At 34.6% G+C, this 14,092-nt stretch overlaps 1 pseudogene; it reads left to right on the top strand.

Moving 5' to 3' along the window:
• Positions 1-1,417: 1,417 nt before the first annotated feature.
• Positions 1,418-2,183, top strand: LOC149154193 (uncharacterized; annotated as a pseudogene).
• Positions 2,184-14,092: the final 11,909 nt, after the last annotated feature.

Raw genomic sequence — 14,092 nt, 5'->3', positions numbered from 1 at the left:
AGCCCGCCAGCAAAAACAGCCTCGTTGGGTCCGCCCGCAGCCCAAACCCCGTACCTGCGTGTCCTTTCCTGCGCCGTCTGCATCACCTAGGCCTAGGGCCTAGGGTTCCCGGATCGAACCCTATTCTCTCCATCTCCCAGGAATTCATTTCTTCCTCAATTATGCATTTTTACATACCACGTAAGAAATAAAACAAAACATTAGTAGACAAAGAACATATCAATCAGAGCTAAACATGTAAAATAGAACAGATAAAGGATATACAAATGCATAGTGGAAACTTTTAACTCAGAAACTGAATAGACATTGTGGTGTTAATATTACCTATATATCAGGATTTGATATCAGGAGTAAAGACACACCAAGTCCATCGAATGCCTCTTTCTAAGATCCCTCAGTAAGATTTTGCCAAAGTCCCTTTGGTTTCCCAAAAGTGCTAGTTTACATTCAAGCAGAACCTGTGTCGATTGAATTTCCAAAACAAAATAAACCACCACATAACCTAGTGTTTATGTATAAATTTGAGCAAGAAATGTACAAGTCAAAATACCAAAATTTGGCTAGAAAATCCAAATCACTAGGACAAAGTAGGAAGAAGAAGAGTTGTACTTGTGTTATCATAGCTGTGCAAAATCTAGTTGCAGCAGCTATAGCCAAATTTTCCTTTGTTCTCATATACGTGTTCCTATGTTTCAATTAAAATATCTTAGACTATAGCTATAATAGTATTGGTTAAATTTCTGATGTATAATTACTTGATCAAAATTGAATAAGCTAAACTAATGGTAAATAGTGTCACAAGTAATTATCTGTAGATCATAAAAGGTTTTTCAACATGGTATCAAAGAAGTGAGATTAGGTAGTGGAGTGTGTCTTGGTGGAATGAGCTTGCATCAAACAAATCTATGTATTTTCCCTATAACTAGTTTATCTGTAGATATGAGAATTAAAGCATGCATTACGTAAAGATCCATTAGCTCTAGCACCATTATTATACACAGTTACTTTTGAATTTTTGTTTTACCTTATTCTGTAATAGGTGTAAGGAGGTGAGAATGATCATTCTCTATAGTCAATTTGAAGGGATTCGTAGCATCAGCTATGTGGGATAGTAAATATTAATTCATGACAATTTGCAATCCCAAGGGCATGGTTTTATGTAGTCTCCTATACTCTGATTTTCTTTGAGCACCAAAGATATCAAAAACTAAAGGCAAAGGCAAGGGGGCATTGAAATAATATCACTCTATATTTGAAGAGTTGTCACATAATTTCCAAACATGCATTGGAAGATGTACATATATATGGCAACAAAATATAATACATACATGTTTGGTGCATCAAATTATCCACAATCTAAATATCACACCATGAGATAGAATGTCTGAATTGACTTGAGGATAAGATAGTGACCACAATGGCTCAATATCGCATTGGAAGCATTTACTAGTGGCACAGAAATGTCCATACCCATTTTGCAAACCCTAGTTTCTCTAGTATGGCACTGCAACCTTTTCTATACCAATCCACTTGGGATGAGATTAACCATGGATTGAGTCCTAATGTTGATATTGCAAGGCTAGGGTTAGGCCTTGGGAAATTATTAGCACATTCATCTTGTATTGTTTTCTTTTGGGATGAAAATTGCCCCTTTCTAGGCGGTCCTTTAGAAAGAGAAGCAGGAAGTTAAAGTTTGAAACCAAGCTCTGTATAGTCCATGGGCCAAGAGTATATTGAATGGCCTTGCAGAAAGGATTAGAGAGATCACGAGTGGGCCAACAAAAGGTGATAAGGGTAGTGATGGTGATGATGATGGCATAGGTGGTGTAGGAGATGATGAAGCTAATGGTGAACAAGAGAACTAATTTCTACTACCTCTATTGACTATGGTGTTTGTAGCTTTTAATTTAGGGTATTGTACTACTATCCAAGTTACGGATGACAATACAAACAAAAAATTCTGGCGAATAGGTTGTGGAGTCTTTTGTCTCCTCATGCAACTGATTATCAGAATCCTAAATGATGATCTAAAAATGGAGGGAATGAACACCACACCTAAAGTTTTGTCGAGGAAATGGTGTACATGTAGGAAACCTTCCTCAATTATATCCAATTTTTGTCCCGCCAAATATGAAACCCTTAATGTATTTTCTGGTATTTACAGTTATAATATTTCGCTGTAGAGGCTAATTTTTCATTTCATTCATCAACCTGGAGAGCTGGTGATATATATAGATATATCTTCAGACTTCTAAAAGCTTAAATTATTATTGTTTTTTTTTTTTTTTTTTTTTTTTTTTTTTTTTTTTTTTTTTTTTTTTTTTTTTTTTCTGATCATGGCTTATTCTTTTATATTTGTTAGAAATGCACTAGGCACTCCCATTACATATTTTATCAATGCACCTTCATTTAAGTCCCATTGCCTATTTTTGTCCATGAGTGAACATTAATATATAAAAATAAGTAAATTATTTTTCTGATCTGATTATAATTTTTTATTGAATTCCTCCATATAAATTGGTAGAGCTAAGAGCTAGTTTATGGTGAGGTCTCTAATGATATGTCTTTATAGGATTTTGTAATGAATCAATCTAAATCACACTCTTCAACTTTAAGGCCCGACTATGTTTCTTTTCCAGAGAATGACGATACACGTTACTGGTGCTATATGTGCAACAAATTTATTTCCCAATTGGTGGTGGAGGATCGACAAGATAACTAAGAAATTGGCATGTAACTATTGTGCAGTGAGTGCAGAAGTGGCTTCATTGAAGTAGTTCCAACTGCACACTCTTTTACTAATGTGCATCAAGTTCATGGGGTGGCTAGCCTAGAATGGGAAAGAGGAGGAACATAAGAAGATGGAACTCAGGGAAGAGACTATGAATATTTAGAGTTAGTTCAACAATTTCTACTTGAGAATGGACTTGACAACACAGAGACTAATCATGGTGATGCAGAGAATTCCATAGCAGAGACTGGTCATGAAATTTCTTCATGGGATGATCCATAGAAGACTGGTATACATGTATATTCACAGTTGCTTCAGGAGTTTCTTGTTAATTATCCACTTGATAATACAGAGACTGATCAAGGTGATGTAAAAATTCCATTTTCAGAGACTGTTCATGCAATTGCCTCACTAGACAATCCACAAAATATGGTTATACTTGTAAATACACAGTTTCTTCAGCAGTTCCTTGTTCATAATCCACTTGAAAATATATATACTGTTCATGCTGATGTAGAAAATTCCATAGCAAATAATGGTCAAGAAATTGCCACATAGCTCGATCCACAAAATGTAATTGAAGATGATTTAGGACGAAGAGATGAAGAAGATAGTGAATTTGGAAGCTTTATTATTCGTGTAGGTCCATATGAATGGGAATCCATAGATGAAAATGTGAATGAAGAATATTTCGACGAAGAATATGAAGAGGATGAAGAGAGGGATGAATGTAGAGATCCAAATAGCTTCGCAGAGAATTAAAACAAAGAAACTTGGTTATGGACACAAAGGACCAGATGGAGAGACATACAGAGTCAGCATCGAAGAAGAATAAATGTTGAACATGATCTACACCATTATCTTCAACAGATATTTGAGAATTTGGCTGGAGATAATCTTGAGGTAAGGTTTGAACTTCTAGATAGTCCCCCTACATGAATAAGCTATTTTTTTTCAGAATTACATGGAAAAAAAGTATATATAATTGTGTAAACTTAACAAAAATATCTCATATATTTATAAATAAAATTCAATAAATGCATGAATAAGCTATTCTTTTTCAGAATTACATATTTGAATGTGGAAAAAAATATGTGCAACTGTGTAAACTAAACAAAAATGTCTCATATATAATAATCATCCAGGTTAAGGAAAATAATTTTCAAATACACCACCTAATTATTATAAAAAGAAATTATAAATAGGTAATCAAAGAAACAATCTAATACCTAAAATACCTGTGTAGGCCACCACATATTATTGGCTTCAAATGGTAACACAAGACATATAGCGTGAACCTAACACAGAGGCAGATTAATGTTCAGGAAGCCTTGGCAATTTCACTCTCCACACAAATTTTCCCTCATCAAATAGGTTGAATAATTTCATGATTCATGTCAAATGCTTCATGAGTTAGATGATGCTCATAGTGACTCCACTTACCCTCTACCAACAAGTTCTCATCCCAATGATTTGCCAAGGTAGGAGTTTTCTCAACCCACCATTGTGATTCCCCCTCCTGATGTTGACATGACGAATAGCTCAACCCCTATTCTCTACCTATCATTGTTGATGGGATTGATATATTCAAAATCTTTAGGAGTTTCCAATTGTTCTACTTTTGAACCATCTTCAAAAGACACTTTAGCCTCAACATTGGTGGATTTTACATCCACTAGTCATTCGTATCCACCAGTCATTCGTCCACTATTTCTATCGATGTGCATGTGAACCATGTCTCCCATGATGATTATTAGTTAAATAGCCCCTTACTTCAAACTGATGAATTTGAACCACATCCACCTTGTGGCCATTACATTGACACCCAATATTTGGGTCCATTGTTGATATTATAGGACAATAAATTCTACCCAACCCTCCCCATGCATCTAGTAGTGATAAATTTAGTACCACTATTCTTCCCCATATTAAAGAGCCTCAAGAGTCCCATATCACTCCTGATCATCTAAGGGATGATCCACTTAATCATTCTTTCATTTTCAATCAACAACCCAGTCCCTTAGACATTGTTGTTGGTCAACCCTAGTGTCATCTAGGTGAGCATCAACTCATTGTATTCAAACGTACTCTTTGGTATCGTGACACCATGTATGCTAACTGAGAAATTTAGTCCATTTGACTCACATATGCAGTGCCAAATGAGATTGGTAATCCACCATTTACTTTATCTTATTGCATCTATCCATCTATCCCATAAGAAGAAAACCATAAGAAACAAATGGCGACCACATCATAAAACTATGCATAATCATATTATGTATCAAAATCATCCATATAATTGTTTAGAGCCAATTATTCTAATTACATATGGAATGTCCTTAACATGTTATAACCATACTTACAAAATATAGGGGCACCTATGCCCCTACATATCCTCATCATCCTCTAGAGGATCTCATTCTAGTTGGGTCAAATGATTGAATCCCTTGAGCACTTGGAACACAATGGAACTCCAAAAGCCGATCTAGCTAGGGGCATCATTCCCACCTTTGCATACTTGATAAATCCTTTCCATCATCATATTATGGGGGGAAATATCTCATGCTTGGGGGAATCACTACAAGAAAAAAGGACATTGGTGAGGGGTGGAAAATGTCACCATAAGCTCATTGGTGACGTTCAAAAAAGCCTTCATCACCAAAAAATAAACATCACCAAAGGTGGCATCACCAAAAGTATAGGTGTTGTAGTGACATTCAAATTCCGTCACCAATAATGATTTATAATGACGGATAGTGACTGTCACCATTTCATATGAGCAATGGTGATGGACCATACCTCCATCACCAAAGCCTAAACGTCACCAAAGGTGGCGTCACCAAAAGTATAGGTGTTGTAGCAACATTCAAAGTCTGTCACCAATAATGATTTATAATGACTGATAGTGACTGTCATCGTTTCATATGAGCAATGGTGACATACCATAGCCTCCATCACCAAAAATTGAACGTCACCAAAGGTGGCGTCACCAAAAGTATAGTTGTTATGGTGACATTCAAGGTCCATCACGAATATTTATTATACTGACGGATATTAACCGTCACCATTTCATATGAACAACAATGATTTATTGTGATGGATTTTTCATGGCCATCACTATTGGTGCATATATATGGTGATGTTTGTTGACCATCACCAAAAGTTGCATTGCCAGAAGTATAGGAGTTGTGGTGACATTCAAGATCCATCATGAATAATGACTATAATGACAGACATTGACCATCACCATTTCATATCAACAACAACAATTTATAGTTACAAACCTTTGAGGGTAATCACTATTGATGCATACATATGGTGGCGTTTGTTGAACATCACCATTTATTATTTTGGTGAGGGTCAAAAAATGTCACCAAAGCTCATTTGTGATGGTCAAAAGAGCCTCTGTCACCAAAAATTGATCGTCGCCATTCCATATGGATGTCAGGGACGATGGAATCGAACCACCAACCTCCTTCTTGTAAAGCAGGTGCTCTTCCATTGAGCTAACACCCTTTAAAGAATTAGACTTTTAAAAATTAGACCTTGAAACTTCATAAATTGTAAATTCTAAAACTTTCAATAAATTAAAATCTCAGAAATAGTTTACTAAACAAGCAAAGCAACATCGAAGCTGCAGGTCCATACCTAATGGTTATGGAAGTTATATAAAGTGGGTGGAGGAAAAAATAATTATGCATAAGAGAATCAATATGTTCAGTTGAATACTAAATTAGAAGTGAAACTCTTAAGACATTTATAATCTACAAATGACCTATAACTAGCAAATGCACCAAAAATTGCAAAGGAAATGTCATAAGTGGATAGCATACGGAAGAAGAACATTGATGAAGACAGATGCAATATGTTATAGGTTGAGTGAAAGAACAATCTCAATTATGTTGTTGTTTTGTTAAGGGAAGAGCAGCATCAGAGGCGAAAGATCAGAGAAGCACTTGAGATTATTAAGCATCCTCATAATCTGAACAGAGACAATGGTATGGAGATTAGCGGGAGCTGGCTTCCCTTGATCAGTGAAATCAAAAAGCGCCAACCCATCCCCAGGTAAGGCCTTCAGCAGGTATGTTATCCCTACCCTATTCTATTATCAGTGGTCAGTAACTTTTTATCATAGAATTATTATCATTAAGATTCTTTAATATATCAATTTCTATATAGCTATTAATTAATATATTAATTATCATATTAATTAATTATAAATGTTAACTATTTATAATTGTTAATATGATTTGGTTAAATATACTAATTTAATTTATATATAGAAATTGATATATTATCCTAGTATTTCTATATGAATTAAAATTTTTTATCCCTTTATATTCTAGTATTAACTATTTATCATATTAATTAACATTTTAATGTTATAATATTTTCTATATAACTATTAATTAATATATTAATTATCATATTAATCAATTATAAATATTTATAATTGTTAATATGAATTAATTTAATATATTAAATTAATTTATATAGAAATTAAATTAATTAAATAAAAAAAAATTAGTTCAATCTTTTAAACTAAATCTATTTCTAATACCTGATATTATCTCCTCAAAAATTTTAATTAAAATAAAAGTAATTATAAAAATAATAATAAAAATAAAAAGTAAAAATAAAAATAAAAATAAAATTAATTTAAGATTCTAGCCGACAGTGTGTTCCTAAAAATTTTCCCTCATAAGTATTTATTCTGTCTTGATTGCTCTTCTTTTATCATCATTCTTAACCCTGATGATGCATCCCATTTGGGATTTGAAACGTTGGTATAAAAATGTTCATACTGTGGATTCTCCGGTCAATAAGAAAGATATCTAAACTTCTGTGCAAATGTAAAACGGATCTCCGAAAAACATGAACGACAGATGATAAAAAATTAGATATATATATATATATATATATATATATATATATATATATATATATATATATATATATATATATATATATATATATATATATATATAATATATATATATATATATATATATATATATATATAGATATAGATATTTCCCCTTTTCATAAACCAACATGCAATTTGGAATTTCACAAGTCTACACTAAAAACATGACAGAAACCAACAAATAAAAGAAATTGACTTGGACAAAAAGCAGTTTGGAATTCCACCTTCATTCTTGAGTTTCTTCTGTTTATTTGAATTTTACTTGTGACATTCGTTATCTGACAAGGAATCAAAATAATCACTAGTATTAAATTCATCCAACACAGACTTTGGAGATCCCACTGAAATATGTGTTTTTGTTGCCATGCTTGAAAACCATGGAGATCCATGTTGATAGTAGAATAAGATGTGTGTCTGCTGCTCAAGAACACATTCCTTATTAACCATTGTTACCTGACAGAAACCAAAGAGACAACACAATATCAGCATACAAAAAATCCCCTACCAAAATATAATCATAACTTAGCTAAGAAGTCTAAAAGATGTTCTTAATTGATAAACTTTGTATTGGGAAATTTTGTTTCTTTATATTTAAAACATACTTTGTTGTACAACACTTCTATCTATTTATCTAGGAAATTATATAATAGCATATGTCACACCGTAGCAATCTATAGTACCTAAAGTAAAAAGACAAATTTTCTCAAGAAAATGGATTTAGAAAAGAGCTTTGAAAACTATATGTTTGTCATGAAAGCTTTAATTAGTTTATCAATAAACTAGTTTGGGTTTGAAAATCAAAATCATTCATAGGAAATGAATAGGATAATGGTCAAAGTCACTTTCATACAAATAAAGCTAGAGTCACTATTTTCATTGTAGATAACTGAAACTTTGGCAGTGGTCTAACAATTATAGCTTATTTGCAGGGAAGACTCGTCAATACCATAAATTTTCTTTCCATGGTCTATTGTGTCTCTAGATCCAGATGAAATAGCTTGTTATTCTCAAGTTCCACCTTTCATGTGTTGATTTCTGGCTCACCCTTTAAAACAAAATTCTATCACTCCATTTGATTTTGTTTTGTTAAGAGAATTGGTAGTACGTTCCTATCCTCTGTTTTACATCAATCAAAATAACCATCCATCAATGATATAAAGAATAACAGATACACAACAAAGGCCAAAGATGCACAGATTGTATACCTATTCTCTAGGAATCATCTGACCTTATTGGTGCAAAGAGCTGACCCTGAAAAGATAGCATCCATGTGGAATTTACAAAGCCTTTTTAAAATCAAGCTCCAAGTAAACCAATCAAAATATGAACATCCTTTTAATCAATAAAATCTTTGACTTAAAACAAAAGTGGCCTAGAATTGAATGTTATATCAACCATGTCAAGTAACTAACATGGGGTGAGAAATATAGGCCATGCATATTGGATTAGCGAAATAATTGATGTGATAAAGCTCAAAATAAAACAGATGACTTGCAACTAAGAAATGAAAATAAATGACTGACAATTAAGACATGAGGTTTCCCTTACAACCCTGTTGTTAAATAACTCTTCTTTATGTCACAGACCATTAAAATTTTTCTGATACCAAGTGGAAGTGGTATTGTAACATTAACCTCTAATAGAGTCTGTGTCCATGACTACTTGTCAACATCCGGTCCATTACTAGTATTTTGGCCTAGATAAGATACATGCAAAAACCATCGACATGAAAATGAAATCTACATCCTTGTAAAAAAATGGGAGGAAAAAATATCTACAAATTGAAACAAACTGTAGGATAACTCATTCCTACAACATGATTATCATTTCATGAACAATAAAAAAAGAAATAAGGAGAAATGTAAGTTTTGCCACATTTTGACAATCATTTCGTTTTGCATATTCTATGAGCAATTGATGAAAAAAGTCGGCTAAAGCTTGTCAAAATCAAGATTATAGTAAAACATAAAGGAACCGCTCCAACACATATAATCCTAAACATAAGTATATATACATATAAGTATTTATTGAGGACATTGTATTTTTTGAAAATATGGAGGTTAAATCTTGAAATAACAATTTATGGTAGCACTTCCTTACGAAGTCCATTCAGGAATTTCATCAAAATTCAAAGTTAAAGCAATTAACATGTAGTCTAAAAAAACCTAGATTTGAAAAGGAGATAACACAAATATGTAGAGTATATATCACACATTTATATATTCTAATTTCCAGACATTGAAATGACACTTTTTAGCATACTATAGTGAATTCAGCCCAAAATGCTAGAAAAGATATTGATGGTTATTTTTGTTAAACATGGAAACTAGGGAAAAATTATACTCTTAACAACTCCTTTTGGGAATATAATCATGGCATTGAATTCCTCCTTTCGAGAGGACAAAAATTGATCTAAAGATCATCAAATTTGGATAAGTAGAAGTGGAATTTTGAATTTATTTTTCTCTCATGTAAATTATTTAGGTTGGCCTCAACTATATGTCAGCTTAAGAAGATCAAAAGTCACGTCCCCTCAACTCCATTGAATTGTATATATAGAGGAGAATTATCTCTCATTTGGGACACATCAATCAAAAGAAAAAGATATCTTTATGGCAACAAATATTAAGGAGGATAAATTTTGGTTGTTGTTGGGATTGTTTTGGTTATGGCTTTGTCATAACAAGTCCGAGTTTGGAATTATTTCTTCGCTATCGTTAAGGACAATCTTATATATGGGTTGTGATTTGTTTCGTATGGGACTTATCCTATAGTTTGGCCGCATCTAGAAGAGATTCTCACATATTAACTGCATGCCTTGAATTACTTGTCCAGGAAGCTAAAATACAATAGAAAGTCATTAACCTTATATGATTGTATTCAAGTTCTTATTGAGGATGACATGGAAACTTAAAAATAGGCTGGGACTACTACAAATAATAGAGCCCTTGTAAGAAGGAAAAGGTTGCATTGTTTACAAAATTCAAGGGCTGGAGGAGCATGCTTCAAAAGCCCTAATCTAGAAACACAAATATAATATGAACATTGACCTTAATGTGGTCATAAACCCACTCCTTAAGCCAATGAAAGGTAGCATCATGTGAAATAAGGAGGGTCACAGTAGAAAGGAGGATTTTGGACCAGTCAAATCAGAAAGCAGTGGACATGAACCAACTGATTAAAAAAATATTACCACAGTGATAAATTGAATCCTTAAAAGAGTGACTAGCATGGGAAGACATAGAGTTAAGTCAAACAAAGTATAAATATTTTCCATAGATAAGACAAAATTTACTGCATGGTTTTAAGAAAAATCATCTCAATGGGAAAATAAAGTGTTTCAAGCCCCAAGATTGAAAGGAAATTGACTTAATGTTCATCAAAATTTTAGTATTTTGTTAAGCTACACCTTCATTTACTCAAAGGTGTTGCTTTTATGCTATATAATTATTATAGCCATGTTCAACCTACAATGAGTCTCTAGCTTTTCTGTTGTTAAAGTTGTAGGCCTATTTTAGCAAAGTTGTTATGCTCTTAACCTGCAAAAAGATACCCAAATACATAATATGCGAAGAAAGATACCCAGAACATAGAACAGTGAGAGACAACAGCAAATATTTTATTATTCAGAGAGCAACGTTCACTGGCCTCTTCGAGGGGGCAACCTCCAATAGAGCAGATCTCGATACAAAAATAAGACATGATGCTCCTCGCAGGGAGTCTCTATCCTTTATATATGACTCATACATGCAATACCATGGATCAATACCATGGGTTTTATTAATACCATCTATCTAATACCATGGCCCATTTGCAACTAACTGTGGTCCCATCATTAATTGCAGGTTAACCACTTACAATTATTAATATGGGCTTTATTGACTCTTTACTATGACTCGATCCCACTACATAAATAAGGCGGTTAGGGTGGGACCCTAACATGGACCTGGGGAGTATTTTTCATCACAGTAGTAACATAATCCTTGCTTTCTTCTTTCGGCCATTTCTGCAGGTGACACCTTTTGAACCTTAAGTGTTTGAGTCATGCTGTGAGCCTGTGGGGGGCGACCCTTAGCGGTGAAATTTGGGCGACTGTACTGGGCTGCTAACGCACGTTCCACGTTACGAGCTACCTTGCAAGCCTCCGTCCATGTGGGAGGGTGGTGCAGTAGGACGTGGGATTTTATGGCTTCTTTAAGACCGCTGATAAAACATTTCGTGTAGAACACATCTGAGAGACCCCTAGTGCGGAAGGCTAAGGCTTCAAAGGCTGTAACATATTCATCCACTGTGCCAGTCTGTCAGAGCTTAGTAAGACGACCCAAAAAAGAAGATTCCTGGTCAAAGCGTTCTGTAAGAGCTTTTTTGAAGGTGGTCCAAGTCACAAAAGTTCCATTGCAACGTTGATGCCATTCCCACCATTGCCACCTTTCAGTGTCCAAGTACATGCTCCCCACCATAAGCTGAGTCTCATTATCTAAGATGTTATTCAGATTGAAATACTGCTCCATTTGTGCTATCCATGCTTCCAAGTGAGAACCATCAAATTTATGCATATCCAACTTGGGAGGTCGCGGATGGGATTGTTGGTGGGGGGCCCAGAGGTGAAGAGAGTGGCTAGACTCACCTTCACTGTGTCCATTGCCAATATATGCCTCCTCGTGGGCTTCCTCTTTGCCCTTTGGGATTATTCTAGTTAGTCTGTCAAGCTGAATTTTGAGGGATTGCAAGGTTTCTTCAAGTTTGTCCATCCTCTCATTGGCCATAGCTTGAGCTCTAGTTTCTACCATGCACCAACCTGATGTTCTTGAAATTTGGGACCGCCCAAAAAAAAATTTCACTAAGAATTGAATGGTACCACTGTGCTCAGCTCGTCATCCTAATTCTGATGGGCTAGATCACCAATAAGCGCCCTGGGAGATCTCAGATTTTTTTTTTTTTGAAAACTCCTAACAGAGTTTTACTCCTTCCTTAGGAACACTGCAGTAACCGAATCCTCAAAATGTCAATGCTGCCAAAAGTCCTGCGAAAATCATGACCCGGTATAGGAACCTGTTGAGGGCCCTGAAATCGCGTCAACAACAAGGGGGATACCCACCCGGTCCAGAACTTGGTTGGCAGCTCCTTGTCCGTTTGGTATAGCGGGTCCGACTGGGGATAATGGGACCAGTTTCCCAATCTAAGGGGTGTGTGTGTGTGTGTAGAGTTTGATGATGCTGATCTAAAAGTATTTTAAGCTAATTTAATTCTAACTTCTAAACTAACTCTATGCTATTGTAATCTAACAAAAACAACACATCTAATCTACGCTAACCCGGGGTAGATTTCCTCTATTATGCGATCTAAAGAGATTTCGAACAATAACTGGTAATAAAGATCATTCAACTATCACAAGAATAGAAATCAATTAAGATAAACCATTCTGCATAAAAAGTTAGGCAAAACAATTGTGAATAGCATATCGCATAATAAGTTATTCATATGTCAAGCAAAAATAAATGACTCCACCATACAGAAGTGCCAAATGGTAACCCACACATTCATACATTAACATATAAACAAATCAGCTGCATATCACTCTAAGAATATAAGCAGAAATTGGTCAAGAGATAAAAGTACCATTTATGACTGATTTCACTCACAAACTTCAAGCAATAACGATTTATCTCTACTTGTTCTAATATCTACTAAGAGTACAGAAGTGCAACATCAGTAGCAGACATTAAAATGCAAACATAAATAAATCTCGATCCATCCATTCATCAAAAACCCCCTCCGAGGGTGCAAAAGTGCATGTTCTGAGGACAAGTTTTTTGACAAATTTCCGGACCCTTCTCCAAATGCCATGAGAAGGGTTAAATACTACTAACTAATTAATCTTAATTACACAAATTTAGGAAATGGTTTCAAATGACCGCCCTTTTACTAAAACAAATTTATTTCAAAAAATTGAATCTAATTTCTAACCGTTTCTGTATCTGCTCCTTAGTGTTTTAAGCAATGCAACGTTCGCCTGGAAAGAGTCGGCTGGTTGTCTTTTCCTTTCGTTCGAGCGATAAAAGTAGAAATAACAAGAGCTGGCACCTCTTTCTGACAAACTAGAAGATATTTTCGAAAATCTTCCTCTGGCTGGGTGTATTCGCTGTGTGTATACTTAGTATAACCCAGATTTCTTTCAAACTGATTGTGCTGTTGCTATTTCGGTTTTCGGCCGTGCGAATGACTCAATGAGTTAGGGATTTCGTTGCCTGAACAATCTTCTGTATTGAAAATTGCTTCCGTTCTTTGTTCCAGGCTTTTCTGGAGCGTCCTCCCTCTTTAGCGTTTTTCTTTTTGCTTTACCCAGTCTGAGCTTCAGGATCTTTTGTAAACATGTTGCTTTTGTGCGCCTTTGACTCTGAGTCTTGGATAGTCTATTTCTATCAGTATCTGTT

The sequence above is a fragment of the Pinus tabuliformis genome, chromosome 9, assembly GCF_031772625.1.
Source record: "Pinus tabuliformis cultivar Carrire ecotype Pingquan chromosome 9, CPIR1, whole genome shotgun sequence".
In the NCBI taxonomy this organism is placed as follows: Eukaryota; Viridiplantae; Streptophyta; class Pinopsida; order Pinales; family Pinaceae; genus Pinus; species Pinus tabuliformis.
Note: the sequence above shows the minus strand (reverse complement) of the source record. Positions and strands in the feature narration are given on the sequence as shown.